This window comes from Coturnix japonica, chromosome 2 (genome assembly GCF_001577835.2).
Source record: "Coturnix japonica isolate 7356 chromosome 2, Coturnix japonica 2.1, whole genome shotgun sequence".
NCBI lineage: Eukaryota > Metazoa > Chordata > Aves > Galliformes > Phasianidae > Coturnix > Coturnix japonica.
The window spans coordinates 42,590,655-42,612,033 of NC_029517.1; the positions used below are offsets into that span (position 1 = coordinate 42,590,655).

The 21,379-nt window shown below is 40.4% G+C and overlaps 1 protein-coding gene across 10 annotated transcripts in view; it reads left to right on the top strand.

The window, feature by feature from the left end:
- Positions 1-21,379, top strand: part of ELMO1 (engulfment and cell motility 1) — a 274,768-nt gene that overhangs the window by 215,563 nt on the left and 37,826 nt on the right. The gene's annotated exons all lie outside the window — the stretch shown is intronic.

Sequence of the window (21,379 nt, forward strand, 5' to 3'; positions counted from 1 at the left end):
TGGCAGCAGGGCTGCTGGGGTATTGATTTACCCACTGTGCTCAGTGCAGAAAAGCACAGCTGTCAGCTTTGCTGTTCTCCTCATTCAGAGTGCTGCTCCTGCTCCTGCTGAGAGCTGCGTGCCTTGTTCACCATTTTTCTTTGGCAAGTGGTGATGAAGATTAAGAGCCCAAAAGAAATGATTTGAAAGGAAAACCTGCTAAAGCAACTAAGAACAAATGAAGAAGGGCAGAGAGTAACTCTAGAAAAGGCTATATATGTATCCACACACCAAAAGCCAGCAAGAACCTCTCTCTCATTCAGTCTATGCTGGGTAATTTCATACAGCTTACAGGTGCAGTCTGCAGAAATTCGGGAGTGCATAATGGGCTTGAAGAGAGGACGAGGGGAGCTTGCAAAGGAGCACTAAAGAGCTTGTACATTGAAGAGGAAGTGACAGAACTGAGGCATAGAACCTGATGGGTATATTTCAGGGGGCCTTGCATGCAAACAGAGGTTCTACCAAAGATTACTAACAATTGGCAGTCCAATAGGCAAATATCTAAAATAGCCACCATCTGCTTTTTGGCTTGAGTTGACCCTTCAGATGGCAGCCTAAATCTCAGGATTATGATTTTCAGACATCAGTCAATGAGCGGTATCACTATCTCATTAGGAAAAAATGTTCATTTACAGTCATCCTGTCGGGATTTGCATTTTAAAAGAGTGCTTCAGATTTCATAACTCACTTCCCTCAAAATGTTTGCCTGTGGTGTAGGTTGACTCTAAAGGCTTGTCAGTTAGCAGAACTATGCAACTCCTGCAGTAGACACAGCATCTGCCATTTGGGGGCATTTGCTGATGTTTTTCCATGTAATCTCTGTGTAATTGCACAGTCAGCCAAGATAATGAAGTTCTTCTATCATTATAGCTAGATCTGCATCAAGGATTTTGCCCCGAACAACTGGATGCAGCCTTCTGTTATTTTATGGTGTGCAGTGCTTTGGGCACTTTTCTTTGGTCTGATCTTTTAACAAATAGCTTACATGGCTAAGGTGGCACTGATTAAGAAGTAAAGATCTGACCTGGTTGAAATAAATAGTTAAAAGAAATCATTTTTTCAATCCATTCATTCAGCTTATGAACTTAAGTCTATATGGTGTCTGTCATCCTTCCTGAAAGTGCTGAGGCTGTGGGAGGCTGTGAAGAAGGCCATACAAGTATCTTGGGATCTTTGGGGATAACTATCATTACTCAGTATAATAAACATTTTCAATATTCAGTATATTTCAATGCAGTTTAAATAGGTAAACCATAAGTAGCAGGGCACAAAGTATTGTCTAGAGGAGACTTCTTAGTTGCAGGAAGAAGACAAAGCTGTTCTTTTCACGTACTGAAATTCTGCCTTGCCTTGCTAAAATAAGCAGAATGTATCTTAGGAGTTAAGCTGTAGGTCAGTAAATTCACAAACAAGGGCAAGTGAAGAAGCTAGGACATACTATTGCCTGCCTTGTTTGCAGCTGAACCCCAAAACCCACTAATTCCCTACTACCATCCCTATTTGTTTCATGAGAGCTTGCTGAACATAGAGCTCATCTTCATCTTTCATGCCTTGATGCACTGATGAGGTGTGCAAAGTACAAAAGGAACTGGGTATGGTGTGCTAAATATTTTAAGGCCTCATAGACTATAGTGCAGCTGGAAACATTTCAAGCATTTTGTAAGATTTTCCTGCATATATAATGTATAAATATAGATTTCTACATCATATATATTTATAAAGATGTATACAGTGTAGAAATACATTGTTTAAAATACCTATGTCGCAAGATTTTCCTGATGTCACAGTCCACTCTGTTTTGGAGTCCCCTTTCTCATGTCACAGATGCAGCAGGGGAGTAAGATACCGATTTGTATTTCTCAGAGGAAAGCAAAAAGGCATCCTGTAGGAGTATAATGCAGTGTGATGTCAGCTGTCACTGCTGTGTCCTGCTGAGAGGCGTACTGACCTGTGAGCTACCACATCCTGCTCTCGTTCCAAGTATAGTTCATGACATTTTTATCGTAGTGTTATTGTAGTCTTTTCTTAAACCTGACCTGTAGGAAGAGAGGAAAGAGTTTATGTTCAGAGAAAGCAGCACCAAAGCATTCCCAGTCAACACTTCAGCTGCTTTGAACTGTATTAACTCTATGGATGGTGATGTGGACTTGTTTACATGGGCTAGGCACGTGCCTGTCTAGGGATATTCAAGGATAATTACAGACTTCTCTGATGTCTATTTTTATTTCTTAGAGGACATGTCTGGGTTTTCCAATAGATGTTAGTCAACAATACAGAGCCATCAGTGTTGGATGCAGCTTATCGTAAGAGCTGTGTCAGATCATTTGGGATTTCAACAGTAAGGTGATAAAGCCTCTGAAATGTTAGACAAGCAGTAAATAAACTTGAGGTAGAAAGTGATCCCCTACACTGGATGTATTCACCTAAGGAATCTTAAAAGCCTACCTGGAATATATGTGCCTACTCTAGTTCACAGCAGTTATTGCCCTTCAAATAAATGCCATTGTTTTTTCTGCAATATGTTCCTTTGGCAAGTAACTGAAACTGTTCCTGATTTACGATTGTGAGATAAAAAATAAGTGAAAGGGGTAAAAGTGAATAGTTTTCAGTGTGATTAAGTGCAAACCTGAACAACTAAAGGGAATTTTTACATTGCCATCTGAAAAAAATACAGATGTTGTCCATTGATGACAGAAGTAAGTATATTGCACGAATGGACATTTAAACTGTAGTGTGTGCTTAGGCTGTGTGTATGCACAATAGCATACATGAATAGACATTAATGAGAAACCTGTACATCCTCCATGGTGTTTTCCTGGGATGGTTATTTTTTCTCTCTCTAAGTATGTCACGCATTACAGCAAGTGAATGTTTTCCTAGTTTAATCACTAATCTGCCTCTGTGTCAGTAAATATGTTGCCATGGGCGCTACAATAGCAGAACTAGAAGATGAGCTTTTGCCTGGTTGGAGCTGAAAAATACTTGTTTGTATTTTTGATACTAACTCGTTCATCACAAATGAGGATAAAAAAGCATATGTCTCTTTAGGATTTAATTACAGAAACATTTTGCTCATGCACTTTCCGATATGTAAATATTATGTACTGTATGTTCCTTACTTGTAGTGTCTGGACAGAGGTTTTTATGGGGCTTCACATTTCTACACCAGATTGTTTTCCAGTAGTGTAGACTTCTACATATGATCAACAAGGAAGAATCACATCCCTTTGCTACCCTCCAAGATGAACAATACCCATCCTGATTATTGCTGAGTCCCATTATTTAACATTCAGCTTCTTCCCTGAAGTATGCTATGCTTCCAGAATAGTGCATAATGAATTACTTAGCTGTGCAGACTTAAATCCCATACTGACTCATCCCTTAGTTGTTCATGGTCGTGGGTTTGTTTGTTTGATTTACTTTTTTAAGGAAAGAAGATTAAACTGTATTAAACTGGTTTGTTTTGTTAGCGTGTGTGGAGATGAGTCTGTGACCTACATTTATGGTGGGTAGTGTACTCTTGCCCTATATCTGAATAATGAATGACAGAAACGTTAATATGGGTTGACCTCTTTTTGGAATATTTTTGGGCATTTTATATCAAAGGGAAATACTGAGATAACAGTCTTCAATTAAGTACTAATAAAATCTGAAAGAAAAGTAACTAGAGTTAATTCTGTTACATACTGTGTAATAGAATGCTTGGGTTGGAAGGGACCTTAAATATATTTCACTTAATGCATACACCAAATTTCTAGGAGATGTTTAAGGAGCAAATCTGGCGTCAAAAGAATTGAAGAATTCTTTTGTGCATTCTGCAGTCTGTATCTGTTTTGAAAGGTGCTTTTATCAAATTTGAGCAGTGTTAACAAGTAATCCTTAAAGCTGGCTTTCTCTAGGTTCTCCAAAAAGTCAAGCTGTATGCTGAGTCTTTGGCCTGTTAGTGTTCTGAAGGCCTTGACCTCCAAGAAGAGCATGTGAGAACGTAGGCACTGCCCTTTCTTTCCCTGACGGCAATGCTGCATCGATGTGCTGAGGGAAGAGCATGTTTGTAGCCTCTGTTAATACTAATGGGCTTCACTGTTCAATAGGAGAATATAACCTCGGACATAGTTTACATCATCAATATTGCTGCCAAATTGCATGTTTTCCCCTTGAAAATTACCAATAAGGTAAGCAGTTTTTTGAGGACCTATCTTAAATTGAAACAAATGAATTACTTCTGATTCTTTGGAAGCTATTTGTTACCCAGTGGGTCTTAGGCACTGTAAGAAAAACATGTAACAAAAAGAAAAAAGAAAAATAAAAAAGGATGATTTTTTAGGATTCAAACTGATGTGAAAGTCTTAGTCCATTATTTGAAATCTAATGTCAATAGTGACTAACAATTCAATAAATGTAACAAGAGGGAGTTCCTCTGGAGGAGTAAATAGCAATTTACTGAGTCTCAGTGGCCTTTTGCAGGCCATTTTTGAACTGCTGTCCAAACCAAGGTCTGAGGCTTTATTGTTTCTAGAACTACATACTGGCTACAACCTGCTCTGAATTGGAACATGTATCAGCGGTATAAGAAATGTTCACACTTCTGGGAGACTAAACTAAAAGGTCACTTTTTCAGCAAATATACAAACTTCCAAAAACACACCAGCCTTGTCATTGTATTTTTAGTAGCCTTCCTTTTCCCATGTGGAGTCCAGAGTGCAATATGCCATAGTATAAAGGCAGTACCTGTAGGATCCAGTGACTGTTCCATGTAGATCAGCTTGCATTTGTTCGTTTAGGTTTACATTTGTTTGAATTTATGTGTCATGAGTTTGCTGTATATATTCAGCAGCTCTACTTACTTTTCATCCTGGATCCTGCATATTGTATTTGAAGGCTTTCAGCGAGGATTTTATTCTGCTGGAGAAACACAGTTTGGAGGACCTCAGTTAAAGACTGAAAACAGTCAGAAAGGCAGTGGGGAAATAAATATTGGGCAATATGGGGTCTTGGGAATTGTTATTTAATAGAAATATAGTTGATAGGTGACTAATAAGAGTTTTAGCATAACTGGAAAAAAATCTGTTATCAATCAGATGTCAGAAAACTTTTTTCCCTTTGCTCACACAAAAACATGCAGCTTGAAATTTTTCTTTTAGTCTTAGATATGGTGTTTCCAAAACTTTTTGGACAGTAAATTATATAGCCATGCATAAGTTACAAAGACTTTTTCCTTGTGCTCCAGTATCCAGAGGTTATCAGATAGTCTTACACTTCTTTCAGCTTTTCTTTTTTCCTTTTGTTTTTGCACACCCTTTGTCAAGGCATTGAGGTGCTAATATAAGAATTTCTAGGACAACCTTAAAAGCCTGCTGATTTCAATAACCCCTGCAGGATAGGTGGCTGCGATAAGTGTTCTCTAGCCTCACATTATCTCTTGATCGTACTCTTTCTGAGGCATGGGGAGAAATCTTTCAGATTTCTCTGTCCTAGCTTCCAGAGAGCTTTAATGACCAAGTCCAGAGAGCTTTAGCAACCAGGACAAGGATTTCACAGAGGTGAAGCTTGAAGTTAGCGTGTGAGCCAATTCAGTTGATTCTCATCTAGCAGTGCCCTTGAGAAGCCAGGTGAATGGTGCCCAGCTTTATCGTACATTTAATCCTGCTGCATACAGTAGACCTCATATATGTAGACTGTAGAGATGTTCTTTCAATGCAACTTTTTGGGAAAATAGTAGGAAATGGGAAAAAAAAGAAAATAAAATATTCCTTGTTATTTTTCTAAATTCAGCTTGTCATGGTTGGGATCTCAGTGCAAAGGTGTCCAGGATTTTCACAAGGATATACTGATGTTCATGGTAATTGCTTGAAGGCTAAGGGAGACCTGGATGAAAGTAACCCTTTGTAATGTTTCTGAAGGAAATAAAATGAATTTGTATTTTTATTCAAAGTTTAAATAACAAAGTCATCGCTAAAGCCAACAGGCAGGTTACGTTATTTGGCTTCAAATAATAATTCCAGTACCATTTCCAGTTCTGCTTCATCCATTTAAATTACTTTTGCCGAGAACAGTGAGAGTGCTATAATGGAAACCGGTTTATAACAGAAACTGTTATATTTGTTTTATTTTGAATGTGTCTCACAGTATGGTTCCTCATGTTTTTCTATGAATTGATGTACTTCCAATTTATCAGGATGTGTGATTTTTTGTAAAGGATGAACAGGTAAGGTGTTTAGGGTTTTCGTGGCACAAGTTTTAAATATTCTCTCATCTTACACATAGGAACAAACACAGTTTGCTTTCTACATCGTTATAAAGACACTATAAAAGTATTTCATGATTGCAATTTTAATAACAGCTGATTTCAGGATATTTTTAATAACATCTGGATAGAAGCCTGATTTTTTTCAGTTGTAGTTTTTTTAATTAAATGCTTACTAGAAATTGTGTCCTGAAGTGGATAATAGCAAGTACTGTGAGCTGACTGAATATTCGTACAAATGTACTGTTAAAGATTGGTCATCCTGGTTTGGAAAATAATTAGGAAAAATTGTATATTAAAGTGGTAATAGAAATTCAGCAGATGGAAACCTGACAGGTGCTGAAAGCTCAAAGCATTAACTTATAGTGTAGGTTGTAATGTTAAAGCAAACTTCAATATTGACAGGATTTCTACACCTATCCAAAGGTATGTTTTTAAAAGTGAACTCAGGTATTTGAATAAACATGGTTTGAAGAAGCCAAGGCCTCCTAGAGGGGGCTGAGTGTTCTTCATTGATGGTAAACTCAGCCATGGTTTTATATTTTAAAGTGAGCTGGGGCGTGGGGTCATTGGCACTTGGCATATGTGACCTATTTTTCTATGCTGTGCATTTTCATAACTTTTATGTCTGGAAAGAAACAGATGAATGTGGAATTAATTACTTAACAAAAGCTTATTACAACCAATGAAAACTGGGTTGGGATGAAGCCTGTAGCACACTTGTGCCAAATTAATTATTTAGATGGTATGTTTTCTTGCTGATTCAGTTAAATGGTTCTACTCTGTACTCTGAAACCTACTCATTATACATCTTCAGGAGTATGGTACCAACCATTCAGTCTACAGGTAAACAAGGGAGAGGAAATTTCATTCACCAAGGGCAAGGATTTTATTGAAATGCAATAGTATCCCAGGGTAAGACTATTCTTGGGATACAATCCAAAGATTGTTTTGAAAACATTTGTATTTTTTCAGGATATTTCATGCACAGAATCGTTCTATTTTATAAAGTCTTTTTGCAGTTACTTTTTAGTGAGCGCTTATGTACAATGTATTGTAGTATGCCAGCATACTCTGCTTTGCTTCCAAGTTTTCAAAGGATTGGTAGGGAACTATGAAAGACACTTCTGTTGCAGAGGATGTGGCTCTTTCTAAGACCCCTGCAAACCTAACCACCTCAGGAGCAGGAGGTGTGAAGTGAAGTACTCTTTGCCTGGATCCAGGTGCCTGGATTTTGGTGTCTGGTGTCATTCATGTCCATCTCTGTAGAAGATACACAACATTTTCTCAAAGTTAGTAGATGTAAGGTAGAATTTTATTCATCCCCCCATGGTGGCAGCCAGCTGTCACAGGCAGATTTTGCAAGTCCTATAAACACTTGAAACGCAACTCCTTTTAGCTGTATCACCTGCTAGTGATTTTTGAGAAAAAATAAAAGGTGAATGATGTATTTTGTGTGCTCTCTCTGTATAGATTTGCGCTCCTGAAAACAAGGATATTTGTTAATGCCTAGGTATCCTAAACTCCAAACTCACCTGACATTATTGTGTTATCACCAACAACACCTGTGATTAATCTGGAAGACAAATATAGGTTTATTCAATAATTAACTTAAGATATCAAAGGCTGTTGTCTCCCACAGTAATTCATCGTGTGAATTGCTGCTGTCATATTCTTGAGGAAAAATAGATAACAAAAATTAGATTAACAGCCTACATATTGACTCCTAAAAGTTAACCATGCAGGATCTGTCACTTCCAGGCTGCAGAGAGTTAGCAGTCCACATCTAAGATTAGAAAAAAGCTTTCCTATAATGACTGAGAGCATGAGAAACCTATCCAACAAGAGTTGGCATAGGAGATTAGTAGCAGACTACACAGATTCCCTGACACATGGCTTGCTCTTTATGGTGACTTTCTGAGGTGAGGTGTCAATTTGAATTAATGCCTCTCTGTGCTATATTTATGAGTATGTCGTGATGATTACTGCCTGAGTCATTCTTGCAGAAACATACTTATCTGGGTTCTAGATCATCTGTTCTTACTGGTTTGCTTATGACCTTTAACAAAGCAAGGACCCTTTCTGTTATCTACAGATCAATCTTTGGGTGCATGTTTCATCTTGCTCAGGAGCAGGAAGGAACATCTGGAAAATGGGATGCAGTCATTTTCCATAGTATAGTGAGGATTACTGGAAGCAATTGTGTCAGACTCTAAATGCTTCTGGGAGCTTGCTGAAGTGTAGGCACCATCTACCACGTCTTCCCTGACCATGGTGGTAGATAACATAGCATGGGTTTCAACACAGTGATGAAACAGCTCTTACAAAGTGGAAAGTTGCTCTTTCAGGCAAATAATAATGCCAAGAGAGGAGATTAGTTTAAAAAAATAAATAAACATGTTGGGGTTACCCTTCTTATAGCTTCAGAAATCGAGTTCCTCTATGTAACCATGGTTACAGTGATGTATTAGATAAAATAAGGTTTGTATACTTTTCCAGTGGCAAGCAGCAATAGAACAAGAGGCAATGGGCAGAAGCTGGAACTCAGGAAGTTCCATACTAACACAAGGAAGAACTTCCTTACCTTCAGAGTGATGTAACACTAGAACAGGCTGCCCAGAGTGGTTGAGGAGTCTCTTCTGTAGAGTTATTCAAGACCTGTCTGGACATCTACCTGTTCAACCTGCCACAGGGAACCTTCTTAAGCAGGAAGGTTGTACTTGGAGATCTCTAGAGATATCTTCCATCCCTACAGTTCTGTTTGGTATCAAAGAAATGCAATAGCAATGAAAAATGCACTCCTAGACTATACATTCTATTGGTGAAGTATTTCATTTTTGCACTTTTCCTGTTGTCTAATTTAGTGGTTATAAAACTTTTGGATTGTAGAGTTGTACTGTGATGTACCAAAATTATTTGGTCTTAGTTAAACATGTCCCCATTAAGTTGAATTTATGCTAACTTTGTCCCAGTTAAACAGCAGCTGATGTTACTAGATGCAATACTGAATTGCATTCCTAGAGACATCCCATAAAATGAGCTATGTACCAAAAGTGGAATATAATGAAATAAATTTTTATGTAAGCTTAATGTGCTTAACATCTGTATATAATTATGCTCATTATGGATGACAAAAGACTTCTTGGGTCATGTTATCTAGTTGGTGAGCATGGAACTTACCATGTTCCTTGTCTAGTTAGTTTTTAAATACCCTAGACTGTTTCTTCTGCATGTCTTGGAAGGTGATTGTGCAACCTGTCATTATTTTTCTAATATTAAATGGAAATGACACTTCCTCCCAGTGATTCTCTTCACAGATCGTTTACGTGCCAAGAGCATTTGGGCACCAATCCATTTAGATAAACTTCTTTAATTATTTTAATAGTTTCAGTAAAATCAGGGGGGCTGTGTGAATTTGACTACAGAATTTGCCCTTTTGGTCAGTCCAGACTTTAGTTACGTGTTCCAGGTTGTATATTCTTCCTGTTCTTGAACAGCTCATTCTGCTAGCTGGATCCAGAAGGAACACTGTCTTCTACTCTCGTTTTGGTTATTGACAGCACTCACTCGGATGAGGAAAATGAAGTGGAAGTTCTACCAAAATGAAGGCTGCCCTCCTGTATTATCTATTAAGTCCATATTACGTGATACTTGTAGTAAGTCAGCGTCTCAGGTAACCTTTATGCCAGTAACACTGTTTCTCAATAGGCTTATATAGGTTGTAATTTATGTAGTAATGCAACATAATAAATTGCAGTGATGATAATTTTAGGGATAAAAGCACAGAATCAAAATTCTGTTGATCTGTTTTTGTAAGCTGGTTTCTTACAAACATTTTGATATGGTTGATCACTTGCCTTGTAGTTGTGGGAAACTGCAAAAGCCAGTATAAGTGGCTCAGAGTCCAAACAACTAGAGTGGAAACTCAATTTGGCAGGTAAGGAGTTTTTGCTAGTCTACTTTGTATGCCAAGAGAGGTGGACAGCATCATGGCATTGTATGCCAAGAAAGATGGGCAGTATGAGGAACAGTGGCTTCTATAATATTCTGCATGTTGAAGGTAGGGCACAGATGTCAAGAGGTCAGGACACAGGACTTTGCCTCAGAGGCAGTCCAGTGCTACTCACATGGAGCTACTGTACAGCCTTGTGAGTTCTGCTTCTTCATATTTTCCCCCTACATATAAACTACATCTCTTTTCAGCATAGGCAGTAAGTTGCTTGCTTACATGGTGATCAACATATCTGGTAACATACTGTCACATAAACAGCAGGAGAACTGGGACAATTTTCTTATTCTCGTGTTTTCTGTTTAGGTGGCATAAACAAGATGATGGGATGGTGAGGGATACTGTGTGTCCATATTACTGGGAAGCTTGTGAAATAAACCTTGAGCTGTTAGTCTCAGTATGCAGGTGAAAATGTCAAGGGGTTGCTTACTTGGCAGATCAGCATGGCACTTTTTGGGGAGACTGTCAGCCCCAGAAGCAGTTTTAGAAACCTCGGATGAGAAAGAAATGATAACGTTACAGATAGTTTGATATCTGCAGAGTAAAAATCACTTGGCAAAAGTAATAATAGGGAAAATAAAAAAGACCAGAGTACATCTGGCAATGGGGGGATGCACAAATAGCATATTGTCATGGGGCAGATAGAAATGTATGCAACTATTTTGTCTCTGGGCACTTAAGCATTTGACAAACCATGGCTGGGAGTTGGCAAGAGACTTTGTTTTGTTATCTTGTTAGTTGTCAAGGAAAGAAGTCAGAAATTTATTCAAGTTCTGATATTCAGTCCATCCTTATTCAAGTTCCAAGCGGTGCAATGAAATTTAAGCACATTAATATGCCATCAAGCTCAAGACCTACGTTCTTCCATATGCAATTTGAAATGTCCTCTGCCAGTCTTGTCATTAACAGGCTTTGGCTTGGCTTATGGCTGCTTAATGTGTTTACAGATGTGTGAAGAAAAACTGCAGCTAGTTTAATTTTGGATGCTGAACTTCATTGAAAATCCTCCAAAACCCCAGCAACTATCTAACCTGAGAAAACATTATCAAGCCACTTCTGTAGCAAAGAATGGGGAGAAGGATGTTGCAGGGCAGGCTGGGAGCAAACATAAGGAGCATGTGTGAGCCTGCGTTACTCTATCTCAGCACCTTACATCCATGCAGATTGATCCAAGTGTTGGCAAAGAGGGATTTGTGTGGGAAGAAAGGCTGCCTGAGGCAGCATCTGTATCTTGAATATGTTCCCACAGTGATACCACGCTTTCAGCATGAATGCACTCCCACCTATGGCTAAGACTAAAAAGCATCTAAATTGGGCCCTTCATATTATATATGCCATGTGTTTCAGTATACATTAATTCCTTTCTGTTAGTTAGTTCTGTAATTTTGACTGTAGACAAATAACCTTCATATGAATTTATTTCCTCCGCCCAAAATAAAAAATAATGGGTTTCAGTAGTTAATGGTACAGCTTGGCATTAATTGCTTTCTTTAAAAATCTCTGCCCAATGATCCCTGTTAAAATTATTTCAGATTAGTTGTATTATAGCACATATGGTAAGGATAGCAATGTTAAAAACAAGGCCATTTTCAGTTCTGTAGCCACAAAACAATGCTCATGGAAGACTGAGCTCTTGTAGACAGTTTTGACTAGGGAGGAGGAAATTGCCTTGTACAATGTAGAACATGGAACCAGCTGTAAGAAACAATAGCTGTTGTCTTGTCCTTGTTTAGAGGAGGATATGTGAATCCATATGCTGATGTATGTGTATGAGGGATTAAAAGGAGGGAATTCTAATTAGAGTCATTAGATCTCTTTCCAAGTCCTTTAGCCAGAATGTGGAGTTTTCTGTATTTCATTATAATTTCCCCAGTTTTTGTATGTTTTTGCCACTTCACTTCTGTTAAATACAGATGCAGAAGGCCCATTATAGTCTGCTAAGGATTATTGCTAACATTAGAAGAAATGAGATATGAAGGCTGATTAAATTAGTCATACAAATGGTGGATTCCCTAACTCTCAGTGTCTGCAGATCTTCACCAGATGCTAGTCTGAAATATTTTAGAGACGCATAACTTACTGAGTTCAGTGCAAACGTAGCTGCAGAATATAACAGCTTTTGCTGTGGAGGAGTTCAGGCTAGCTGATCTAATGGTCTCTTCTGAATTCTAAAGGTCTGGAACAGGGATTCCAAACTGCAAAGAAGGATGAAGAAAGTGAATTGAGGCTAAAAGAAGGTTTAGTAGACATGTGCTTTTCTCGAGCTGAGAACAAATTTTGAACAACTGTCCTATGTCCTATGAGGCCTGATGTCCTTTGGCCACAGCTCTCTAGAATACGGACCACTGTTGGGCAGTGCTGGTAGAGATGGCAAGGATGGAATGCTCACCTCATTCATCTGTTGGGAACAATCTCAGTTCAGACAAGGAAGAAAAGGAGTCTTGTGACAAGCTTGATGTTCCTGTTAAAACTGTAAAGGTAAAACACAATACTGTGGCTTGTTTCCTGGAGTTTTCCCTCAGCATAGTTGCTCATAATGTAGTAAAGCCTCTGCAAAATAGGTTGCATTCAACTTCTAGCTGACCCAGATAAAAGCTGACCAAAGCTTTGCTGGAATAAATTAACACCATTAATTGTACTCAGTGAAACTAAGTTTCTTTACCTCAAAAGAGAGTTTGGCTAAATGTGTTATAGCAGATGCAGATGAAAATGTTAGCAGGTAGGGCAGTCCAGCTCAAAAATGTGCATCATCTTTCCCAGTGGCTATCTGTCTGTACTGCAGGAGCTTATTTACCTTTGCAATGTTCCTTTCCCTTTTCCTCTCCTGTTTCTATACCTATGGGTGAGAAGACTGCACACTTCTGGTTTGTATATAATCTGTATAATTGCTAGCAAGCATCAGATATTTGAGCTTCTAGATTGAGAACAAATCTGCTCTACCCAGGAGATTTCAGAGCAGGAAAGCAGGGGAGTCGAATAGAACTAAGTGCCCCTGCCAGTGCCAACTGATAGGTTTATTAACGTGACCTGTAGAACAACTAACGTTCAGACTGCGGAGCTCCCTTTCACGTTTACAAAGCCATTTTCACAAGTTTCAGATGAACTCCAATGTGGAATTATTTTCCTATCACAGATATCTCTGCTGACAGCAATAAAGAAAGCATCTGTCAACTGTACACCGGAGATGGTAAATACTGTCATTGGTGGCAAAAGTCCACATGTGCTACTGCTTATAGAAAGTGCAACATAACCTCTCACGGTGTTGGTTCTTGTTTCCTGTTTTACCAAACTGATGGAGACTACCAAAAATAATACAGCGTGGAATATCATTGTTTATTTTACTGCTCTGACACATTTGAGGTGGCACAGAAAGAACTGATCTGTGCATTCCTTTCTCTCCTGAGGAACTCACCGTAAAAATGACTGCAGAATTCTTTTTGAATTCATTAGGAATTAGTGTGCTCTGGACATACTGAAAATTATCACATTTTTATTGAATTCATTGAGTTTTATTAATTTAATGAATTATTCATTGAATTGTTTTGTTCATTTAATGATAAATATGTGAATGAAAATAGCAATTACTTTTTTGGGGGAAAAAAAAAAAAAGGAACAGCAATTTGGAAGAGCACCATAAAAGCCCACAGAATGGGTTCCGTATTGTCAGAAATAAATGTCTATTCCCACAATTCACTGTGAACAGCTGTTTAGCAATTTGTGGTTCCTCATCCTTCTAATCTTCCTCCCTCCCCCCAAAAAAGCAAAAACCTTTCCCAACTTAGATGGGTTTGTATTGAGTCCCTCTGTGCCCAGACCTAGGTTATTTCTGTTACAGAGAGGATTGAGAAGGCTTCTTCTTTTTGCTAATGCTTTCCTTTACACCCAGTGGGAGAAAAATATGGAATTTTTTTTTTTTATTTTTTTTTTTTGCTTTAACAGCAAAATCATTACTTAATTTCCAGCTAGAACCTGGGCAGAATTCATGACGAATTTCACTGCAACAGCCTTGCAGGAAGCATTCTGCAACCCAATTAGCCAGTCGTCCTGTTCCCCTGATTCCTTGCCAAATTAGTATCCCAAAGAGTATTAGGGAAAAGCTTTTAATTTCATCTTCTCTGGATAATTCTTCCTTGGTTTGTCTTATCTAAGCATCGTGTTTTAGAAAGTGAAATCTTTATATGAAGGGGCAGGAGTACTCTGTAGAATTCATCGCTGTCCTTTGCATCCAAGTGGGAGTTGGGTTTGCAGGAGGCCAGTGTGAAGGCAGATGATGTAGTAGCAGTCAGGGTGCAGAAGGCATGGTGGGAGTCTTGATATTGATGAGGTTAATTTGTTACATACTGTGGAACAAAAGGGGAAAAAACGATGCTGGTCTAGCCAAGACAGCATTTATACATATGTGTATTTGTGTGGCAGGGGACAGTAGTGGGAGGAAAGCTGTGGAGGAAACAAGAATAAGTAAAACAAGATTGATTTATTGGCTCTAAATTGTTCATCTGTATTCCATTCTTCACTGTGCTGCAGAAGAGGAGAGTGGCTCTGGCACCGTGGTGGGGGAAGAGAGCAAGAGAGGGGGAGGAAGGTGAGATCTATCACAGGCACCAGAAGCGGTTCATTTTCCAGAAGCTCTGATTAAACAAATGTTACTGCTGCCTGGCAGCTCTTGCAGACATTTTTTGGGATAGAATTAATCAGGAGGTAATTTGTCTGCCGCAAGAAGCAGGGTGGCTTGGCAGCACGTTTATGTCAGGCTCTTTTTTTCCAAGTTTCCCAGGATAGCTAAATTTCCCAAACTTCCTTCCCTGCCCAAGGTACTGCCACCTTAAGGTTGGGGATTTGGCATTGCTGGGCCCAACTTGGGTAAATGCTCACCCAGAATAATGATGTGAGGCCACTGTAGGTTGATTATGGTGCCATAGCAATCACTCCTTTTGGCCATTCCCCTAGTAAAGTGTGGAACTGACAGGAGGACGATCGCTGTTGTGCAGAACTAGCTGGTGCTGAAGGGGATTCAGCTTTTCACTGTGCCTGAGAAAGGAGATGGCTGCTGCCCTATTGATGCTGTTGCACATGAGCAGGAGCTTCAGAGGCCAAAAGAGAAATGCCTGGCTCATAAGAATGGTATCTGGACATGACCAGAGTAAGACCCAGATAACTGGCATAGGCATTCCAGTATTGCATGTAGACAAGGTTGTCTCCATATCTCACCCATTCACCTAACTGAGATTTGCCTGTACTCAGCTCCAAACCATATTTTTGCATCCCCTTTAGCAGCCTTTTCTGTTTACCCTTGTGAAACTACAAGAACCTCAGGCAGATCACAGCTGGGTGAGGGACACCCCTGGTGCAGTCAGTTCTGTAGTGCAGATGAGGATGGAAGTGTTCTTCTCTGTGGTGTTTTCTTATCTTCCCAAGCACATGGACAAGTAATATATATAATATTAAATGATTTCTGCATCCCCCAAAGTATAAAGCTCTCTATATTTACTGACTTTGGTTCTCTTGGTGTTCAGGGAATGAATGGGCTGCATTGCAGTGGTGGAGCTGTAGGTGAGCAAGCAGATAAGCTGAATTACTTAAGTTATCTGAAATCGCTTTGTCTTTTTCCTTTCATCTTTTCTTACTTCTTTGAAATAATTCTGCCTTCTATTATTTGTCTGTGCTGGGCGTAGAGGATGTGTAGCAGTACAGTAAATAACTTCAGGAGGCAATTCTGCTTGCAATGGACCCACTGTCCAGGAGGGATGAAGTCAGTCTCATATTATACAGGCCGTTTGCAGTGGTGATTATGAAATCTTAATTCTGCTCTGTGAAGGGCATGTGTATTATCAAAATCTTATTTCTGCAGGGAATTAGGAAGTTTAAAAATACATTCTAGTGACTAAAAGACCTGATTAACCTCTAGTCCAAATGTCCAGGCTCTTGGGGAAAGAAAGATGATTTTTAACTGACAGAAGACTGCTACTAGAATGACATGACGTTCCTAATGATGAAACTGCTATCGTGTTAATGCTTCTTGACTGCATGACTTGAGGTTAGCACTGGCAGCCCTTAAATGGCAGGAATCTTACTCTTCTAGAGTCCTTGACCTCCTTGTTTCCAGGCCTGCAGAGTATAAGATAAGAGGAGACCCTGAAGCTTTGCTATTTTGTTGTCTAGGAAGCCTGTTACGAGCTCAAGACTGAATCTTTGTCTTTCTTGAGATGGTCTTAGGCTTGATGTTCAAATTTGTTTGGAGGTTTCCTTTCTAGTGGAAATGAAAAACAAATTATTATTGCATATCCTTTCCATAAAGGTACTGGGAATGTTGCTTGATCAGTAGTTTTCATAACATGGATTAAGAGTTGCTTGTGTTACCTGTGCAATTGGGGTTGTTGGATCAAGTCATGGAGATTTCTGGCTAGGGGATAAATGACATCATTGAAGCCAGTACTTCTTGTGATTCTCACACAGATACCATCTTGGCTTCTGTAGGACACAGTTACAAGTAAGGAGAGAAATGTGCTTGCACAGAACAGATTTTACTCTCAGCTGTACTTAGACACATTTGCATTGTACTCAGAAGTCTAAAGTAAGAAGTGGTCTCAGCTGGTCAAATCTGCAGGCATCTCAGGAACAGAAAAGCTTTCCCCTCTTCTTGCTTCTGATAAGGTGGAAACTGGAAATTTAACATCTGCTCTTTCCAAGCAGTAAATTCAGTAAGTCTGAGAGAGATGTCTTTAAATATGCAGGTTTATAAACTCAGAAAGCTGTCTGTCCTGTCTAACATTCTGTTTTCTGTCCAGTGGAGCCTGAAAATTGTTTTGCTCCATTGAGGAAAACTAAAAGGAAGAGGAAGAACTTGTGTCACACTCTGCTGAGCTCCTTTGGGTAGGATGAGATATTTTGCAGTCTTCAGAAATAAAATTTTCCTCTGTATGTCAAAGAGAACCTTCTTTCCAAACTGATGCTTTGCAGTAGGGCATCCACTCCTGCATCAGAAATGGTAGTTCTTCAGCCACGCTTGTGCTGTACAACCACTGAACATGCCAAGTGCTGGTTTCTGCATTTAAGCAAGCTTCCTCATGTTGTAAAAGGAAAAAATTACTCGTCTCTATCACACCTACTTATGCAATGTTCATTCAGAATAGCAGCTTTGCTTTTCTGATTTCAAAGGATAAAATAAGAACAAGAAGGAGAATGATAGGGTGACCTTTATTGCACATGATGTTCTCCTCAAGTCAGAGCCACGCTTGCAACAGTGAAAGACCTCAGGAAGAGCACACTGCCAGAGTAGGACAAGCCAGAGTGCCCCACGAACATGCTTTTAGTCAGAATAACATCAATAATCTGGAAAGAGTGAGGATCACAGAGCTGCTAGGGCCTCCTGTGGTATCTTGGGTTCCTGGAGTGGAATTGGGAAAAAGCAGATGAAGGGTGACCCTGGGTTTTTACCTTTGTTTAAAGGAGAATGTTGCCAGGTGCCCCTTAGATGCTGGTCATCGTGTAACTGGAAGAAGCAGTTTCTGTGGCTGTGTGCTGATTTGTATGTGAATGACTGAGGATGTCACAGCTGCAGCTCCAAACCCTCGCAGACTGCTGGATGCTGCAGGGGGTGCACTGCCTGAAGAGGCATCATGCCCTAACAATGCTTTTTCTCAGCAGCAAAAATGCATTTTTTTTTTTTTTTAAAACATACTCTAAACCTGAGATTAGTCTGATCCAGTAACATCCTCTGTCAGTGGCTTTCTTAAATCAGACATGAATATGTAGAGGAAAAGCTGTGGTAATTTACATCTCTGTATTCCCCACCGTAGGCATATCACAACAGGGCTCTTGTTCCTTCTCGGTGCCCTCCCTTCCCTGAACACAGCGAGGTTCCTCCCACCTGCCCACAGCCCTTCAGCAGCACAAGCTCAGCTCCCTCTGCAGCCTCCCAGCCAGAGCCTCCCCCCAGCCTCCATCAGCTGCCAGGGCTGCCTCTGTCTGCAGGCTGTGCAGCTTGCTGTGCTCTGAGGCTTGATTTTTAAACTTTCTGTTGAGATATTTTTCCACCTCGGCAGTATTTAGCTGTTGATCTGTGCTCCCTCTTTATCAATAGCATCCCAGTTTGAGGCAGCAGGTGGTGGTTAAGCAACGTCAGGAAGCTGCAAGCAGAAGGAACTTCTCAGTGTGGCTAGGATTTTGTATGACCTGCAGCCTCTGCCCTAATCCAAGGGGCCACATCCACTCTCTTGCTGGAGTCCTCTGGAAATCATCCCAAATCCACCTGGCATTCATGAACTCCCACCTAAGTACCCCATGCTTCTTAAAGCTTACTTGATGTTGAAGGCTTGTGCATTGTGAATGTGTTTGGGAGATAGAACCCATCACTCTGGAGACACTTCCTACTACAGGAAGCCTCTCATCCACATGCAAATTTTGTTACTCGGTTTCAGTTCTTTCCAGTTTTGCCAGTTACTAAATAAATAGAGGATTTATGAAAGTGGTGTCACTGGCAGCTCTTTGCTAACTGATGAGTAAGACCTATTAGAAACAGATTTTTATCCAGGCTGTTCTATATTGGCACAAACAGTGAGAAAAGTATATCTGACACTGCTGCCATTTTGTTACTGACTGTCAAAGTAAGCCCTCATCTTAAAACAAGGAAATATTCCTCATTGCTCTGTATAACTTCCTGAAGGGAGGTTGTAGTGAGCTGTGGGTCAGCCTCTTCTCTTGTGTCATTAGTGATAGGACCAGAGGGAATGGTTTCAAGCTACGGCAGGGGAGATTCAGGCTGGACATTAGGAAATATTACTTCTCAGAAAGGGTGGTCAGGCACTGGAATGGACTGCCCAGGGAGGTGGTAGAGTCACCGACCATGGAGGTGTTCAAGGAGTGATTGGATGTTGTGTTGAGGGACATGGTTTAGTGGGAACTACTGGTAATAGGTGAATGGTTGGACTGGATGATCTTTTAGTTCTTTTCCAACCTTGGTGATTCTATGATTCTATTTGTGTGAATAGCAGCTTGATAAAAGAAAAAAAATAAATCATCCAAATGAACAGAATATGTCTGTGCTAAATGTATTATTGCAGTAGCAATCCACATTCAGGCCCCTTTAATGCCAGACTTATATGTAGTAAGGCTTATTTGCAACAATTCCTGCTGATTGATTGTTCTGCCACTGCTTGCTGTCTCAGAAAATACTGACTTTTCAGCAGAGCTCTTGCCAGGTTCTTCAGCACAGCCCTCTGTTCAGTGGGGTTTCTCAGATGCTTCAGTCTAGTCAAAATTACTTCTTTTGAGTCCTTTAGTCAGTTTCTTTCTTCTCAAGTTTTATTCTACAGTGTGAGGAGGTCAGGAAGGAAGAGCTTTGAAAATATTGGATTATTCCCCAGACTAATTCAGCTTGATGACAGTGTCACCAGGGCTCAGTTTGACCCTCTGTTTTCTCTTTTTGTTATCTCTTTGTTGATAAACACCCTATGGCACTGCAAAGCAATCCTTAAAATGGGTGTGAATTCAGGATATTTGCCAATGTGGAACTACAGTACTTTCCCCCACCTTTCTTCCAGCCCTCTTACATACCCAGCTTTCCCTTGCAGCAGCTGCTGGGATGGCTCTGCACACAGCAAGAAGCTTCCCTGGTGTGTGTAGATATTTGCTCTACAGCTTCCCTGGGGTAGCCTAGGGGCAGTAGCAACCGCGTGCTATTAGGGAATCCTCTGCCTTGTTTTCCTTTTGGTGCTGTCCTCCAAAGAAAGCCGTGCATCTGGGCCGAGAGAGGCTTTCCTAACGAGCAGCTGCACTGGTTGTATTTTTAACATCTTATTAGGAAGTTTACATGTCTAAACTTGCTGTGTTGCTAGTTGTGTTGGTGATGCCAGCTGGTAATTCTGACGCACATACCTGCTGCCTGTATTTTTCATATGGCTGCCACCAGTTTAGGTTTGCTGAGTTTCATGAGCAGTGCAGTGAAGGTGAGTGAAGAGCACAGCTTCATGGAGAGCAGGGGGCTGGCCTTTTGGGAAGGGAGGGACTTCTGTGTTGTTTGGAGCTTCTAAAGGATCCCATTCAGTTGTCCTTGCTGCTGCACAAGACAGAGTTTTTAGCAAGGACTGTGTGTAGGTACATTTACAGCGACTGGCCAGAAAGAAAACTTCCATTCTGTCTTCACTGGGTAATATTTACCTATTGTGAGATCCTATCCTGCTGTGTGGGGTCCTATCCTGCTATTAGTGGAGGTGTAAAACATCAATTCTGATGTTTTGTGTTTATGTGCAAGGTAACGAGCTATTTACTGTTCTTAAACTTTGCTACTGTCACCTCAAATGTTCTTTTTAACAGGATGGTACTTAGCCCAGATTCCTATTGGAACCGTTCATTGCTTTCTCAAGGAGCTCTAATAGGTAGCTTTTTTTCCCTGTATTTCCTTCTGACAGCTGTAAAAAATGGGAACAAAGCTTTGCAGCTTTGCACCTACTTAAGTCCTTTTATCCGAAGTACTCATATGTGCATTATAAAGGCTGGAAGGGTCTTACAGTCTTACCATGAGCAGTATACTTCTGTACCTGTGCTGCAGCGCAGACAGCGTGACACACAAGGCAGGTGCAAGTTGCTTTCCCAGAGACAAAGCACAGGCTTTTGTGGTGCAAAGGAGCTTTAAGGGGTGCCAGAATTAATTTCACCTCATTTCATTAATACCCTTAACACGTGGCAAATATGCACCCTACTTAGACATTGATGCAGGACTCGGATATACTCAGTGCTGGATCAGGACAGTCCTTGTTTTCACTGATACACACGGTAATAGTGGTTGGCTGACTCATGCTCTCCATAGGTTGCCCATCCAGCAGCCATCACTTTGCTTTACCTGCTGGGTGGGTGCTGGCAGCAAATGAGGTACCCAAGGTATTTGTCCCCATGCCCACAGCCAGCAGTGGTGCCTCGCATCCCTTGTGCCTGCACGGTTCGCTCTTCCCTGGGAACCAGCAGCCCCACCAGCCCCTGGGCATATTGCCCAGTTCACAGCTGCCGTGGGGAGCTGTTGCTTTTCTCTTTTCTGTTATAATAGCAGCCTTATAAGGCTCCCCCCAGCCAGCCATCTCCTCTGGAATAAAAAG